Genomic DNA, 17,846 nt, shown 5'->3' with positions numbered 1-17,846 from the left:
GCCTTCCGTACAAGATTTTATTGGCCGACCGCCCGGGCAGATGCTCAGGACTTAGTCCAACGATGCGTCGGTTGCCAGCTCTTTGCTAATCAGAGCCACATGCCACCCACCGCCCTCAAAACTATACCCATCACTTGGCCGTTCGCGGTCTGGGGGCTTGACATGGTCGGACCCCTTAAAGGGGGAACCCACAAGCACAAATACTTATTGGTCATGGTGGACAAATTCACCAAATGGATAGAGGCCAAGCCGGTTAAAACGGCAGAATCCGGACCTGTGATAGACTTCATATCCGGGGTAGTACACCGTTTTGGCATCCCCCACAGCATCATCACTGACAACGGCACGAATTTCACGGCCGACGAGGTTAAACTCTGGTGCAAAAACATGGGCATCAAGCTCGACTACGCTTCAGTCTACCACCCTCAAACTAACGGTCAAGTGGAGCGAGCAAATGGTCTAATAATGAGCGGCATTAAACCCAGATTAGTGTGGTCCCTCACGGAATCTAACACGCACTGGGTAGAGGAGCTCGACTCCGTACTCTGGGGGCTGCGGACCACGCCAAACCGCACCGTCGGATTCACACCATTTTTTATGGTATACGGCGCGGAGGCAGTTTTGCCCTGCGATATAATTCATGACTCACCTCGCATACGCATGTACGAAGAAAGATAAGCCGAGTTGGATCGGCAGGACAGTTTGGACGCCTTAGAGGAGGAGCGCGACGTGGCAAAATCCCATTACGCATTCTATCAGCAGCAGGCTCGAAGATATCAAAGCAGAGAAGTACGGGCCAAAACTTACAATGTTGGCGAGCTAGTTCTACGCCTGCCGGACAAGAAAAAGGACAAACCTAAGCCCAAATGGGAAGGTCCCTTCATCATCGACCAAGTCCTTACCGGCGGTGCATACCGACTACGAAACGAATCTGACAACCGACTCGAGCCAAACCCATGGAACGCAGCCCGTCTCCGAAGATTTTACGCCTAGCACCGGACTCAGGGTTCGTCTCCTTCCTCCGTCCACCTTTCATATTTTTTCGCTGTCTTTGTTTTCCCTCCTTTTTCCTCCCCCTTTCAGTACAAGCCTCTTGAGGGCTGATCTGCGCTTTGTTCGCACTCACTCAATGTGCTACTCGCACTCGTTATACCTGGGGGCTTCTTTAACAGAAGCTTATTTATACGGGCTTCATGCCCAACACATGTGTCATACTTCCGCATGTACCTTTTAATCACCATTATATGCATCGATATGACTTAAGTTTTGGCCAAGCTGGGTTGCCTGGCTCCTGTGCTTACCCCTACGTTCCTGATTGTTCGGCTTGGAGGTAAAGGGAGCACCTCTGCGATTGTTACTGCCGGGTCAGCCGGATGTGTACCTCAGACTGGGTGAAGCCGAAGGCTAGCATTCTTAAGGGAATATTCGATCGGTGAACTGAAAGATGATTTATTACTTATTTGTTTATCAGCCCCCAGATGCTTTTTCTGCTCTTTTCGCAGTCCGGACATGCACTTTAGGGCATGCCCCCCAGGGAAACGAACCCTTAACGGAACTATCCTCCTTGGAAGATGTTTCTTACTAACCATGTAATATAACATAGCTAGTTGGGCACTTGTCTGATAAAGCAATTATGACCCCTACGCCTTGTCTCCATGCATGCCCCGGTTCTTTTATAACCGTAAGGGTATTCGGACACACTCCGGACTGTTGGGTCCCGAGGTTGAAGCGAAAAGGTCCGCAAAGACAAATGATCTACAATCCGGCTAGAAGGCATTTTACATGTCATTTTAAAATTACATCGTCAAACTGACTTATTGTACTCCTCTTCAATCCCATCTAACAGGCTGTCTAATTTACAGTCCTGTTGGGAATATTTCGCGGCCAACTCTACTTGGCCGTACATCAGGCTCACCGGGATCTCCTTCCCATCGGGCCCCACAAGTCCGACCTCGGCCATGTGGTTTGGGTCAGCCTTCGGGTACCGCGTCTTCACCATGGCCCAGGCCTCCCTGGCGCCTTGACGGCAGGCCGATATCTTCCACAGACGGAGACGCCGCCGTACTCCCTGAAGCTTCTCAGCAAGCCCTCCAAGACCCTCGGGTAGGGAGACGGAAGGCCATAAGGCCTGAACGACGCTGCTCATCGCCTGCCGAACACGTTCGTGCAGTTGCAGCAGCTCGGGAAGAGGGTCTACCGTGGAACCAGGCATCTCCTCCGTCGGACGACCCGTGAGCACACCTACAGACACATTTCTGTCAATCGACTTCCTCGCCGAACTCTTCTTTTCAAAAGAGTTTTCTCAAGCACTTAATATAAATGCCGCGACGAAGCCGCCGATTCTCCTTTACGGAGTTAGACAGCTGGACCCGAACATCTTTTAGTTCTTCGCCCAGCTGGGTGTTGGCATCTTGGAGTTTGTTCCTCTCCTGCTGCACCCTCATAAGCACCTTCTCGCCGGCCTTCAACTGGCGCAGCAGATGTTGCTTGTCCGGATCTAGTCCGGCACCCTCTGCAATATTATTGTCAAACTATACACACACGCCGCACTTCACAAACTACTTCTCTTTTCAAAATATGAATTACCAGAGGGGGTCTCCGTGGCTCCCCCGGCAGCGGCTAGTGCGGCCTCAAGTTGGGCCTTGCATTCTTGAAGCTCCTGGGACAGGTGGGTATTCTTCTCGGTAAGATCCTGCATAACAAATGATCCTTAAATCAGTTAGTTTAACTATTTTAAGTCTCGGGGGCTACTGGCATATATAACTATTAAAATTCATCACCCGTATGTCTTTTACATACTGCTCCGTGGCTCTGGTTAAACCATCTTGAGCAGCACGGAGGTGCACGTCTCCCGCATTAAAGGCATTCAACGCCTCTGGGGAGAAACACGCATTGTGAAGAACTGTCCGATGGCGCCTGTGATTCATGGCGCTCTCCACCTCAGACCTGGTGGCGGACAACCTGTCGACATCCTCCGTTGGAGGAGCATCCGGCTCGCGCCTTGCGCTCGCCTCCCCCTCCGGACCAGGCGTTGGAGCCTGGCTGGCGGAGGCTTGGTTGGCACCCTCTCCGGACTCAGTCCGGCGAGCGCTCTTTCTCCTGGAAGAATCATGAGCATTAATATACCTCCCAGGAGACTTTCCCTTAAAAGACAATGGTGTACCATACCTTTGCGGCGACGTTTTGATTCGCGCCGCACTCCTCTTCCGCCTGCTAGGCCGCGCTGACCTCGTTTGGTCAGTCGCCGTGGGCTCGGCTTCCCGCCGTAAAGGCACCTCCTGTGAAGCACCATTGGTACACGGTGGTCAGAAATAAGCATTAAAAAAGTAACAGTGTCAGGACTTCGGTCGTACTCACCTGGGAAGCCGGACATAAACCGGGGTAGTCAGCCGTAATGGCGACTAAAGCATTGTCTATGCTAAGCTGGTGGAACACCTCGTCAATCAATTCCACCTTTATATCCGGATCATCTTCGGAGGCCGGATCAAGGGATCTTCCCGGATCCTCGGGTTGTGGAGTTGGGCTTTCTATGCCCTCGACATCCCGGCGCAGTTCCTGCGTCGAAATCATAAAGTAAGACACTTATCTTTGAAAGCACGGATCAGATACATAAACGTCGCTTACCCAGCTCCGAGGGTTATTCATGAAGAATCCATTCAATGGACTCGTGCGGAGGAAGTCCTCCTTCTCCCCCTTGTACAAGCCGGACAGGATCTTCACCAGATCGGCGACCGATCCCGGCCCCGTGCGGCCATGACGGGTGGCGTCATTCTCCCCGTTGAAATCCCACATGGGGTGGCCCCTATATTGGAGCGGCTCCACCCCTCGCATAATGCATGTGGCCATGACTCCAATCATGGTTAATACGGAATGGGCTAGTAACCGTATCCGGCCCATCAGATAGTGGACGCTCCTGACATCTTCCTGTTGAGGGCTCCGTGGGCGCCAACTCAGGCGTTTCTTCAGAGGAGCGTTGCTAAACTCCGGGAGGCCGATCCGAACTGGATCCGGTAGCAGGGCGTCTTCCACATAGAACCACTCCGAAGGCCAGTCTTCGGACGCCTTCTTCGGGGTTCCGGATAGATATCCGGTCCCGGCGATGCGCCATATTTCGGCTCCGCCCACTTGATATATCGACCCCTCGTGAGAACGGGGTACGAGGCAAAACAGCCTCTTCCACAGCGCAAAATGGGGCTCGATGCCCAAGAACAGCTCGCAAAGAGCTACAAAGCCCGTGATGTGCAAAATGGAGGCAGGCGTGAGGTGGTGAAGTTGGAGTCCATAGAACTCCAGGAGCCCCCGGAGAAACGGTTGTATGGGAAATTCGAGTCCCCTTATTAAGTAGGGGACGAAGCATACCCGCTCTCCTTTGGAGGGATTGGGGACACTCTCCGCCTGCTTCCCACCCTTGTAGGTGGCCAGTCCGGCTCGAACCAGAACCATAAAGGCTGGGGAAAGGTATCCCTCTGCTTGGAGCGTCACTAACTCGCTATGCGGGACTGAACATCTCCTCCAATCTCCTGGCTGAGGACTAGGAGCGCGAGAAGAGGAGCCGCGTCGGCTATCCATGTTGGAATGGATTTTTTGTCAGATGCGCCTCGATGAGTACTTGCGGAAGGAGGATGGTGTGATTTGGATCTGGATCCTCGCCTCTCTTATAGGCAGCTTATTCGCGCAGCTAGGGGGTAAAACGTAAGAATACCCTGGCTTTTCGCATTCACACAACACGTGGAAGAAGGCCATTATTGGACGTGGAAGCCAAGGAGCGCAACATTTATGAAGCAACCGGACACTATCCGACAAACACATGGAACATGAAGGAGAACCCACCTTGCAAACGCCGAAGACAACATACGCGCCGGACTCGTCGTCATTGAAGCCTGGTTCGGGGGCTACTGAGGGAGTCCTGGACTAGGGGGTGTCCGGATAGCCGAACTATCATCATTGGCCGGACTCCAAGACTATGAAGATACAAGATTGAAGACTTCGTCCCGTGTCCGGATGGGACTTTCCTTGGCGTGGAAGGCAAGCTTGGCGATACGGATATGTAGATCTCCTACCATTGTAACCGACTCTGTGTAACCCTAGCCCTCTCCGGTGTCTATATAAACTGGATGGCTTTAGTCCGTAGGACGAACAACAATCATACCATAGGCTAGCTTCTAGGGTTTAGCCTCCTTGATCTCTTGGTAGATCTACTCTTGTAACACACATCATCAACATTAATCAAGCAGGACGTACGGTTTTACCTCCATCAAGAGGGCCCGAACCTGGGTAAAACATCATGTCCCTTGTCTCCTGTTACCATCTGCCTAGACGCACAGATCGGGACCCCCTACCCGAGATCCGCCGGTTTTGACACCGACAGTGGGTAACGGTTGGATTGTTTCCCCCACCATATAAAGGTGTCTTCTTCCCCAAAGTTGACTTACCTCTTTCCCCAAAAGCTCCATTGTTGCTCCAAGCTCCATTTTCGCCCGATCTCTCTCCCTAGCCAATCAAACTTGTTGATTTACTCGGGATTGATTGAGAAGGCCCCGATCTACAATTTCACCAAGAGAAATTTGATTCCCCCCACTTATCCTTAGCAGATCTTGTTACTCTTGGGTGTTGAGCACCCTAGACGGTTGAGGTCACCTCGAAGCCATACTCCATTGTGGTGAAGCTTCATGGTGTTGTTGGGAGCCTCTAAGTGTTGTGGAGACAGCCCCAATCTTGTTTGTAAAGGTTCGGTCGCCGCCTTCAAGGGTACCAATAGTGGAATCACGACATCTCGCATTGTGTGAGGGCATGAGGAGATTACGGTGGCCCTAGTGGCTTCTTGGGGAGCATTGTGCCTCCATACCGCTCTAACGGAGACGTACTTCCCTTTAAAAGGAAGGAATTTCGGTAACACATCCTCGTCTCCACTGGCTCCACTCTTGGTTATCTCGTGCCTTTACTTTTGCAAGCTTACTTGTATTTTATCTATTGCCTGCTTGTGTGCTAGTTGTCTTTGCATCATATAGGTTGTCCACGTAGTTGCACATCTAGACAACATATTTCGTTGCAAGGTTTAAATTGTTAAAGAAAAGCTTAAAGATTGTTAGTTGCCTATTCACCCCCCCCCTAGTCAACCATATCGATCCTTTCAATTGGTATCAGAGCCTCGTCTCTTTATTAAGGACTTTGCCGTCCGAAGAGTATGGTTGACACCAACGACGGTGCGGAGGAGCACTCCGGTGTGAAACCTATCTCGTCTTCGGCCGAAGGGGGAACCTCGATCTCACGTGAGGAATTCAATGTGGCTTTAGACACATTGAAAACCTCCATGACGGCCGAGGTTAAAAGCATGTTTTCTGAATTCCTAGAAGGACTTAAATTGTCTACCTCGCCGATGAAAGTGGGTGATCCCACTAACAAGGTGACGGATGCCACCTCCGACAAGGCGGAAGCTAATAGTGAAAAAGGTCCTTCTACTAGTGGTAGAAATGGCTCTCGCATCTTTGCCCATGTGGAACCTCCTACTTATGGTGGACCGATTCCCACTACTCATTTAAATCATGCCGGTCCTCCTCCTAAAATTGTGAAAAATGAGGATTTTGATGCTTGGGTTTATCGTTTCAAGCGTCATTTAAAGCATGTGAATACTAATCTTTGGAGAATTATAGAACAAGGTTTCTATCCACATGACCCAAGCAACTTCACCCCTCGAGAAGCCATGGATAATCAATTCAATGAAAGTGCTCTCTTCATCATCCAAGATGCAATCCTTCCCGAAGATCTCCCTCATCTTCGTCCTCATGCCATGGCTAAAGACGCATGGAAATGTGTTGTGTCTCTCTATCGAGGAAGTGCTAGCATTCAATGCTCCAACTATGAAGTAGTGCAAGATGAAGTCGATGAGTTTGCAATGAAAGAAGATGAAGAACCTTGTGAGCTCTTTCGAAGAGTGACCAAACTCGCGGTCGCACTCCGAGATCATGGGAGCAAGGACACGGATGACAATTGGATCAAGCGCAAGTTCCTCAAGGCCATGATGCCCTACAACAAGGCCATGTCCTCCGTCATTTGTCAAAGACCGGACTTCCACTCAATGACCTTAGGTGAAGTGTTGGATGAGTTTGTTGCAATGAGCATCTTGGACAAGACCGCCGACAATGCGGTGCTCCGTTCTCAAAGGGCAAAGAAGCCCAATCTTGCCTTGAAGGCCAAGGTTAGTGTGGAAGAAGAAGAAGAAGAGGAAGATGAGGAGAGCAACCCCGAAGACACGAAGTATGATTATCATGAGCACATGGCTCTTGCCTTAAGACAATTTTGGAGTAAGAAGAATACAAGACCCAACTTCAACAAGAACAACTCAAGTGGCCTCAAGGGCAAGCAACGAGTTAGAACTTGTTTCAACTGTGGCAATGTGAGCCATTTCGTTGCGGATTGTCCTTACGAGAAGCGGGAAGACAATGGTGGCAAGTTCATCCGAAAAGACAAAGCCAAGTCCTTCCCTAACAAGAACAACTTCTCCAAGAAGACTCCTTCTCGCGGGTTGGTGGTTCAAGAAGAATACCGCGAGGATGATGATGATGATGAAGATAGTGAAGCAATGGCCATGGCATCCGTTGCCATTGTCACAACTCCACAGGTGTCTCTCTTTGATTCTCCTAACGAGAACATCACCGCCAAGTGCCTCATGGCTAAGGCCACCAACAAGGTAACCCCCAACATCAAAACCACATTATTCCTAATCCTTCTTCAACGGATGGCTTTGATGATTGTAAAGGGTCTAATGAGGAGGTAAATGAATTTGAGTCCTTCATGTGTAAGCTCAAGGGCAAATCCAAGAAGCACTTCGTTGCTCTCTTGGAACAACTTGGTGAAGCCAATGACATGATAGAGGCTCACAAAGAAACCATCTCTAATATGGAAGGTCATAGTCGTGACTATGCCGATGAGATATCGGATCTCTCTAATGCTCTTGAGGAAGAGCGTGGGCATCGTTTGGCTCTTGAGGAGTCACACAATGATGACCATGCCAAATTAAAGAAAGATCTTGATCATGCTCTTGTTGTGTCTCGTGTTCTAACTTTCGAGAAGGCTAAGCTTGGTGTTGATCATGATAGACTCAAGGAGGAGTTTGATGTACTTGACAAGGCCCATAAAGTCTTGAAAGGTGCTCATGCAAACCTCAAGGAGTCTCATGCTCAACTCCAAGTTAAGCTAACCAAGGAAAAGGCCACATTTCCTCACATGGTCTTGATTGATAATGCAAGTGAGCACGTGCATCTTGTGGAGGAGAATGTCAAGTTGAAGGAACAACTCGAGAAAGGTCTTGTGTCATGCATACAAGGCGAGAAGAACCTAAATGACCTTTTGAGCAATCAAAAGGAAGTTGTGGGCAAGGAGGGAGTTGGGTTCTCAACCAAGTCCACGAACAAGAAGAAGAACAAGGAGAAGAATAACAAGACCAATCGACCTCCCCCGCTCAAGCAAACCTTTGTGAAGGAGGGAGAGGGTGCTCCTAAGGAGAAGAAGAACAATGCGAAGAGTGGTGATGCCAAAGAGCGCAAAGCCATCTCTCCCAACAAAGCCGGCGACTTTAACCCCTCTTATGTGTTGTGTCGTGCTAGTGATGGGCATGTTTATGCTAAATTTGTTGGTTCTTCTTATGAGTACATTGAATGGTCTATTTGGGTTCCTAAGACCCTTGTTACTAACATCAAAGGACCCATTACTCAATGGGTACCTAAAACCAAGCATTGATCTCTTGTAGGTGTTTGCTTCCGGTGGGGGATCATGGTTGCTCAATAGTGGAGCAACAAATCATATGACCGGGAGCAAGGACTTGGTGGTGGGCGTGCACAAGATCCCATCTATGCCCACCAATGTCGAATGGGGTGATGCCTAACATTCTAAGGTATTGGGTCTTGGCAAGGTTGTCATTTCTCATGATCTAACGATCGAGAAAGTCATGCTTGTTGAGTCCCTTGCGTTCAATTTACTTTCCGTTCGTCAACTCGCACTCATGGGCTTTGCCACCTTCTTTGATATTGATACCGTGGCCCTCTTGTGGAGCAAGACTCTTAAAGTAGCCTTTGTTGGGCATGTCGAGAACGGTCTTTATGTGATTAACTTTTCGGAGCAACCCACTAAGACCGCGACATGCCTAATGGCTAAAGTTGATGCGGGATGGCTTTGGCATCGCCGTTTAGCCCACGTCAATATGAGATCTTTGCAAAGTCTTCTCAAGGGGGACCATGTCCGTGGACTAACGAATGTTAGTTTTGCCAAAGATCGTGCTTGCAGTGCTTGTATCGAAGGAAAGCTTCATGAGACGGCTCACCCTCCCATGACTATCATCTACTCAAAGAGACCCTTGGAGCTCCTGCACATGGACCTCTTTGGGCCTCCATCCTTTGATAGTCTTGGGGGTAGAAAGTATTGCTTGGTGATTGTGGATGATTATTCAAGATACACTTGGGTATACTTCTTCAAGAGGAAGAGTGAGACTCAACAAACCGTCATCGACTTTGCAAATGAAGCTCAATGTCAACATAATGCAAAGATCTTGACAATAAGAAGTGACAACGGCACCGAGTTCAAGAACTACACCTTGGATGAGTTTCTTAGTGATGAGGGGATCAAGCATCAATATTCTGCACCATATACCCCTCAACAAAATGGTGTTGCAGAGAGGAAGAACCGGACGTTGATGGATGCGGTAAGGACCATGATGGCGGAGTTCAAGTCTCCATACAACTTTTGGGCCGAAGCCATCAACATTGCATGTCATGCATCCAATCGATCGGCTCTATCTCCGCAAAGGCTTGAACAAGACTCCTTATGAGATACTCACTGGGAACAAGCCCAATCTCAAGTACTTCCGGGTGTTCGGGTGTAAGTGTTTCATTCTCAAGAAAGGTGTTCGTTTGTCTAAATTTGAGGCTAGAGCTTATGAGGGCATATTTGTTGGTTATGCTACAAACTCTCATGCTTACCGTGTTCTCAACAAGTCCAACGGACTCATTGAGGAGACGTATAACGTGAAGTTTGACGAAAATAACGGCTCCCAAGTGGAGCAAAGTGGTACTTGTGATGTAGGTGATGAAATTCCTCTCTAAGCCATAAGAAGAATGGTTATTGGTCATATTCTACCCATTGAGGAACCCCGTGTGGCCGAAGGAGAAGGACAATGCTCCACTCTAGTGGAGCCTTCACCTACTCAAGACCCACACGCTTCCGAAGAACAAAGTGTAGGTCCTCAACCTCGGGAACAATACCAAGGGCAAGATCAATCTCAAGATGGTGGTTGAGGGAGTCCTGGACTAGGGGGTGTCCGGATAGCCGAACTATCATCATTGGCCGGACTCCAAGACTATGAAGATACAAGATTGAAGACTTCGTCCCATGTCCGGATGGGACTTTCCTTGGCGTGGAAGGCAAGCTTGGCGATACGGATATGTAGATCTCCTACCATTGTAACCGACTCTGTGTAACCCTAGCCCTCTCCGGTGTCTATATAAACCGGATGGCTTTAGTCCATAGGACGAACAACAATCATACCATAGGCTAGCTTCTAGGGTTTAGCCTCCTTGATCTCGTGGTAGATCTACTCTTGTAACACACATCATCAATATTAATCAAGCAGGACATAGGTCTTTACCACCATCAAGAGGGCCCAAACCTGGGTAAAACATCGTGTCCCTTGTCTCCTGTTACCATCCGCCTAGACGCACAGATCGGGACCCCCTACCCGAGATCCGCCGGTTTTGACACCGACATTGGTGCTTTCATTGAGAGTTCCTCTGTGCCGTCGCAGTCAGGAAGGATGCCTTTTCCCGTCTTTAAAGACGGCGCCATCGTCAAGGGGGCTTTGGCCGCCGGCCAAACTATCCGGCTAGGTGGTTTTCTTATGACCGCCTGTTCGGCCACCGCTCCGACAATGACCTCTCAGGTCATCAAAAGCGATCTTCATGTCAGCTCGGAATTCGCCGAGCAGCTAGATCCGATGGAGCTCTCCTCCGTAAATGAGCTCTTGGATCGCATCGCCGCCCTGGGAGTCGCTACAGACTACGATCAGATTGGGCTTAAAACCGACCTGAGAGAAATTAACTCTCCCCAGGCTACCCACCACGTTGTTGTGGTAGAGGAACAATGCGACGACTCTTCTTCTATGTTAAAAACCAGCTATGTCCGGATTCCCGATCCCTCCATGCCGGATTCCCGCGGAGGGACGGACATCAATCAAATACTGAACCTAAAGTCAGGCATCGGACCAGATTTGTTGGAAAACATCCAACAAACCAAGCTTCCAAATCCGGAAACTTCTTGGCCTTTGAGCCCCAGATCGGGCGGGGTTCCGAATTTAATTCCGCCCGCCCACCCTAACATAAGCGATCTATCTCAAATACGGCAAGAGCCCGATGAAACAGTACATCATTACTGGGCCAGATTCCTCCTGGTTATGAACAGGATAAAGGACTGCCGTGAAGAAAGCGCGATTTCAATTTTCTGCAACAATTGCACGGACAAGGGAATCAGGAACGCCATAAGTCGTCGCGAAGTTACACGCTTCGCCGACCTAGCGACCATTGTACAAAAATACTGTGCGATGGAGAGCGCCTGGAAAACCAAAACCATGTTTTGGGACAATCCGGCCCTGAATACAACCCCAGTCCGAAATAAAAGGGTGCGTCATACTCAAGCACCTGGGTTAAAAACCAAAAAGCAAAAAACCCCTAAAGGGCACGGAACCGTACTGGAGGGATGGCTCAACGGACCCTGTAAAATCCACAGTACGGAGGGCGCCACTCCAACACATAGCCTTCGAGCATGTTGGATACTACGGCAGGTGGCCAAAAGTGGCGAAGGCTTTCTAGCCCCGGGCAACCAGCCCAGCAGTACCAGTACGGTATTAACAGTCTTCGAGACTTTCCCATCAAATAACATGCGGAAGCGAACAATCCGCAGCCTCGCCGAAGTCTACCAAGTAGCAACAATAAATCCATGGAGCGACACGGCTATCACCTTCAATGCCAGTGATGAACCTAAATTCTGAACAGCTCGAGCACCAGCCGCATTGGTCCTCAGTCCGATACTGGACGGCTTTCATCTTACCAAGGTACTCATGGATGGCGGTAGCGGATTAAACCTCATCTACGAGGAAACCCTTCAAAAAATGGAAATTGACTGGAGCCGCATTGAGCGAAGCAGCACAACCTTCAGGGGAATAATCCCTAGTCGAGAAGTACGCTGCACAGGAAAAATCACACTAGACGTAGTGTTCGGCTCGCCGGACAATTACAGGTCCGAAGAGGTCACGTTCCAAGTGGCCCCATTCGGCAGCGGATATCACGCCTTGTTAGGGCGAGAGGCATTCACAATCTTCCAAGCTATACCCCATTACGGATACATGAAGCTCAAAATGCCCGGGCCCAATGGAATAATCACTCTTTTCAGTGATCCAGATATAGCACTCCGCGCTGAAAATAAGATAGCCGCACTGGCCCTAGAGGCATTATCCGAAGCCCTAGCGGCAGAGGAACTCACTGCGCTGCGCTCCACGGTGGATAGGGACGATGTGATACTCGATAAGAGGTCTAAGTCCACCTCTTTTAAACCAGCAGATGAAATGGTCAAATTCCAGGTCCATCCAACGGACCCCACAAAGACGACCTCCATTGGGGCACAACTAAATCCTGATGTAGAAGCCGCACTACGAGAATTCCTTCGGGAAAATTGGGACATTTTCGCCTCGCACCCTTCAGATATGCCAGGAATCCCACGCAGGCTGGCAGAACACATCCTAAATATCCTAACAGGGTTCAAGCTAGTCAAACAGGCTCTTCGGCGATTTTCCGAACCCAAAAGACAGGCAATGGGAGAGGAGCTAGCCAAACTCTTAGAAGCCGGATTCATCAGAGATATAAAACATCCGGACTGGCTAGCCAACCTGGTCATGGTACCAAAAAAGGACAAATCCTGGCGCCTTTGTGTCGATTTCAAAGACCTTAACAAGGCCTGTCCAAAGGACCCTTTCCCTCTCCCTCGCATCGACCAAATCATCTATGCTACCGCAGGGCACGATTCATTGTGCTTCCTCGACGCATACTCCGGATACCATCAAATCAAGATGGCGGAAAAAGACCAGGCCGCAACGGCATTCATAACTCCGTACGGACCATTCTGCTTCAGCACAATGCCCTTCGGACTCAAAAGCACCGGCGCAACATATCAGCACATGATTCAGACATGGCTGGCTACCCAGATAGGCAAAACAGTGGAGGCATACATAGACGATGTGGTCGTTAAGACCAAACACGTCGAAACTCTAGTAGACGATTTGAGGCTTACATTTGACAACCTCCAAGCATACAACATTAAGCTCAACCCGGAAAAATGTGTTTTTGGCGTACCAGCCGGAAAGCTCTTGGGCTTCATTGTATCCGGCAGAGGAATTGAAGCAAACCCTGCCAAGATCCGGGCTCTGTCGCAATTGGATATCCCAAAAAACCTCAAGCAAATATAAAAACTAACTGGATGCGTGGCGGCTCTAAGCCGCTTCATCTCCCGATTGGGAGAAAAGGCGCTGCCCCTCTATCGCCTCCTCCGGCACACCGAACACTTTGAATGGACGGATGCTGCCACGGCCGGACTCAAAGAAATTAAGACCATATTGGCAACAAATCCGGTCCTGGCCGCGCCCAACCTGGGCGAGCCTATGTTATTATACATCGCGGCAACACATCAAGTTGTCAGCGCCGCACTCATCATCGAACGAGAAACAAAAGGGCACAAATTCGCTCTTCAAAAACCAGTGTACTACGTATCCACTGTCTTGACTCCATGCAAGTCCAGGTACCCACATTATCAAAAGATAGCGTATGCGGTGTTCATGGCATCCCGGAAGCTGCGACACTACTTTCAAGAGTGTTCCATAATGGTGGCCTCCGAAGTACCTCTCAACGATATTATAAATAATCGCGACGCGACGGGCAGGATTGCAAAATGGGCCATTGAGCTCTTACCATTTGACATAACCTACAAACCACGGCGAGCTATAAAGTCGCAAGTTTTGGCTGACTTCATCGCCGAATGGACCGAAGCCGAACTACCTAAAGAGTACGGCGCATACTCCAATTGGATCATGCATTTCGACGGCTCCAAAATGTTGGCTGGCTTGGGGGCTGGCGTCGTCTTGACGTCCCCAACCGGAGACACAGTCCAATACGTACTTCAAATAATGTACATGGACTCCAACAATGCAGCCGAATACGAGGCCCTGCTACATGGCCTCCGGATGGCAATCTCCATGGGTATTCAACGCCTAGGTGCGCGGGGATTCAAACCTCGCAATATCCCAAATAAATGGAGACTTTGACGCCAAGGATCCGAAAATGGCAGCCTGCCGTAACCTGTGCTAAAAATGTCAGCCCGGTTCGAGGGACTCGAATTCCACCATGTAGCCCGGGATAATAACCAGGCAGCAGACGTGTTGGCACGCATCGGCGCAAAACGCGACGCCGTCCCTCCAAACATCTTCCTGGAACGTCTCTTTAAGCCATCCGTATTATGGGAAGAGGAGTCCGGAAATAACAACCCGGAACCAATTGCACCACCCAACACAGAACATTCTGACACAATCGGTGGCTCAGCTAATGAAATAACACCTTCAGCCCATAAAATAATGGCAGTAATTGCCCCGTGGACGGAACCATTCCTAGCCTACTTAATCAGGCAGGAACTTCCCGAAGACCAAAATGAGGCCCGCTGCATAGTTCGGCGATCTAAAGCCTACAAGGTCCATGAGGGAGAACTTTATAAGAAAAGCACAACCGGAGTCCTTCAAAGGTGTATCTCCGAAGAGGAAGGCGAAATCTCCTGGCTGAAATTCACGCCGGACTCGGCGGGCACCATGCCGCTGCCCGGGCCCTTGTAGGCAAGGCCTTTCGTACAGGATTTTATTGGCTGACCGCCCGGGCAGATGCTCAGGACTTAGTCCAACAATGCGTCGGTTGCCAGCTCTTTGCTAATCAGAGCCACATGCCACCCACCGCCCTCAAAACTATACCAATCACTTGGCCGTTCGCGGTCTGGGGGCTTGACATGGTCGGACCCCTTAAAGGGGGAACCCACAAGCACAAATACTTATTGGTCATGGTGGACAAATTCACCAAATGGATAGAGGCCAAGCCGGTTAAAACGGCAGAATCCGGACCTGTGATAGACTTCATATCCGGGGTAGTACACCGTTTTGGCGTCCCCCACAGCATCATCACTGACAGCGGCATGAATTTCACGGCCGACGAGGTTAAACTCTGGTGCAAAAACATGGGCATCAAGCTCGACTACGCTTCAGTCTACCACCCTCAAACTAACGGTCAAGTGGAGCAAGCAAATGGTCTAATAATGAGCGGCATTAAACCCAGATTAGTGCGGTCCCTCACAGAATCTAACACGCACTGGGTAGGGGAGCTCGTGTCAGGACCCCGACTCGATGTCACATCGATCTAGCCGGTAACACCTCATATCACTTTGCGGCCTCACGCACGGTATCCCCACGGGTGTCGCCTTACCTTTGCCCGGGACCGTTTGCGCCTTTTGGCTCACGTATATGATAGTGTCGCTAGCATCCATATGATAAGGAGCCCGGGCTGACATGACTAGTCGTAAACCCAAAGTGGCACAGACTTACAGGGACAGGCATCCATGACCCAGCATCGAACGTGTCGGTCATCAGCGAGTGAATCCAGGCTGTAGCACTGGGCTAGCAGGACTCCGGTGAACCGGGCTGTAGCGGGCTAACAGGACTCCGGTATTCATCGCGTGACATTTCCCCGAAGGGACAGACACAGGAACGAAGAAGGACACATGCTGGCCAGCCTAAGTGTTCCGGAGCAGTAGCAAGCTACCATGGCTCGGTGGAAACACTAGGAGACATTTCCCGATAAGAGAGGCTACTAAAGATAAACAACTAGATAGTCAGATCCCACACATACCAAGCATTTCAATAACATACACACAATATGCTCGATATGTGCAAACACAACATGGCATCACAACATGACTCTACGACTCAAGTAATTTATTCAATAGGCTCCGAGGAGCGAGATATTACAAACAGGGGTCTCATGACCCAACATTCAGAGCATACAAATCAAAGCACAAGCGGAAGCTATCATGTCTGGGTACAGACATCTATAAATGAAAAAGGCTGAGAAGCCTGACTATCTATCAGATCCTGCCGAGGGCACAAGATCGTAGCTGAGGTAACAAGCTAAACGTCGAAGTCCACGTGGAACTACTAGTGAGACTGAAGTCTCTCTGCAAAAATATAAAATAGGCAAACGTGAGTACAAATGTACCCAGCAAGACTTACATCAGAACTAACTACATATGCATCATTTTCAACAAGGGGATGGTGGGGTTTAACTGCAGCAAGCCAGCTTTGACTCGGTGGCTATCCTAAACTACGACTGCAAGCGACTCTTTTGAGGTGGCGCACACGAGTCCACATATTCACCATATCAATACACCACTATGGATTCGCTCCCGTCCCCCTACGAGAACGCCATCCATAGCACTCACGCTTATCTTGCGCATTTTAAAGTATCCACTTTCACTTGTCTATGAACTGATATAAGCAACCCAGAAGTCCTTTTCCGCGGACACGGCTATTCGAATAGATGATGTTAACCCTGCAGGGGTGTACTTCTTCATACATGTTTCCACCACTTAGCGTCTGCACACGACATGTGCTCGGCAGACTTCAAGCGAAAGCCGACGTGGGTGTAGACCACGACCCACCTAAACACTCAAGTCTCTAGTCCAGGTTTATCGCCTATTCGGGTTCCATCCATGAGGAGATCCGGCCGGAGTTTCGCTCACAGCCCCAAACGATGTGAACAGGGTTCCCGAGATACCTAACGGGCATCCGGTACACCGTGCCACGTACCTACCGCATCACAGCCCACCCCTACGGTCAGCACTGTCCACGGCCTCCAGTAAGCTACAAACACCAGAAACTACTTGCAACTCCTGGACAGAGGACAAGGGTGAATAAGAAGTCGAGCGGGGTCATATTTCAGGGCCCAATGTATGGTAGTAACTGAATCATGGATCACAAACACAGAACTCGGTTCCTGAGGACGGCTACAATGAGACAACCCACCATGTACTCCTACATGGCCTCTCACCGCTACCTTTACCAAATCGTGTTCACACACTTAGCTCACACACAGTAGGACATGTTCACACGCCTCTGATTCATCCCCGATGAATCAGACCTGACTCAACTCTAAGCAGTAGCAGGCATGACAAACAAGCATGAATGAGTAGGCACAACAGGGCTCAAACAACTCCTACTCATGCTAGTGGGTTTCATCTATTTACTGTGGCAATGACAGGTCATGCAAAGGATAAAGGGGTTCAACTACCGCAGCATGTAACAGTTGAATCGGTGTTGTCCTAGTGCAGTAAAAGAGAGCAGGAGCGAGAGGGTAGGATTGTATCGGAATGAACAAGGGGGTTTTGCTTGCCTGGCACTTCTGAAGATAACATTGAGTCTTCATCAGTGTCAACGATCACATCCTCGGTATCACGTCTATCGAGAGGGGACAAATACCGGCAACACAGAAGGAAACACAATCAATGCAATGCACAATATGATGCATGATCATGACATAGCAAAATGAATGTGTTTTGGGCTAATGCATCTAGCAACAAGTTAAATGAAGTTGGTTTGAATACAAGATTCAAATTCAAACTCCATATGTGATTATTTAAATGCCCTTTAATTGATTTGTGCTAAACAGCAGCTATAAGTTGTTCTAACATGCATGAAAATGGTACAGATGGATTCCTTGAATTTTTCT

Source organism: Triticum aestivum, chromosome 7B (genome assembly GCF_018294505.1).
Source record: "Triticum aestivum cultivar Chinese Spring chromosome 7B, IWGSC CS RefSeq v2.1, whole genome shotgun sequence".
In the NCBI taxonomy this organism is placed as follows: domain Eukaryota; kingdom Viridiplantae; phylum Streptophyta; class Magnoliopsida; order Poales; family Poaceae; genus Triticum; species Triticum aestivum.
The sequence above is the reverse complement of the archived record's forward strand: the minus strand, read 5'-3'. Positions refer to the sequence as shown.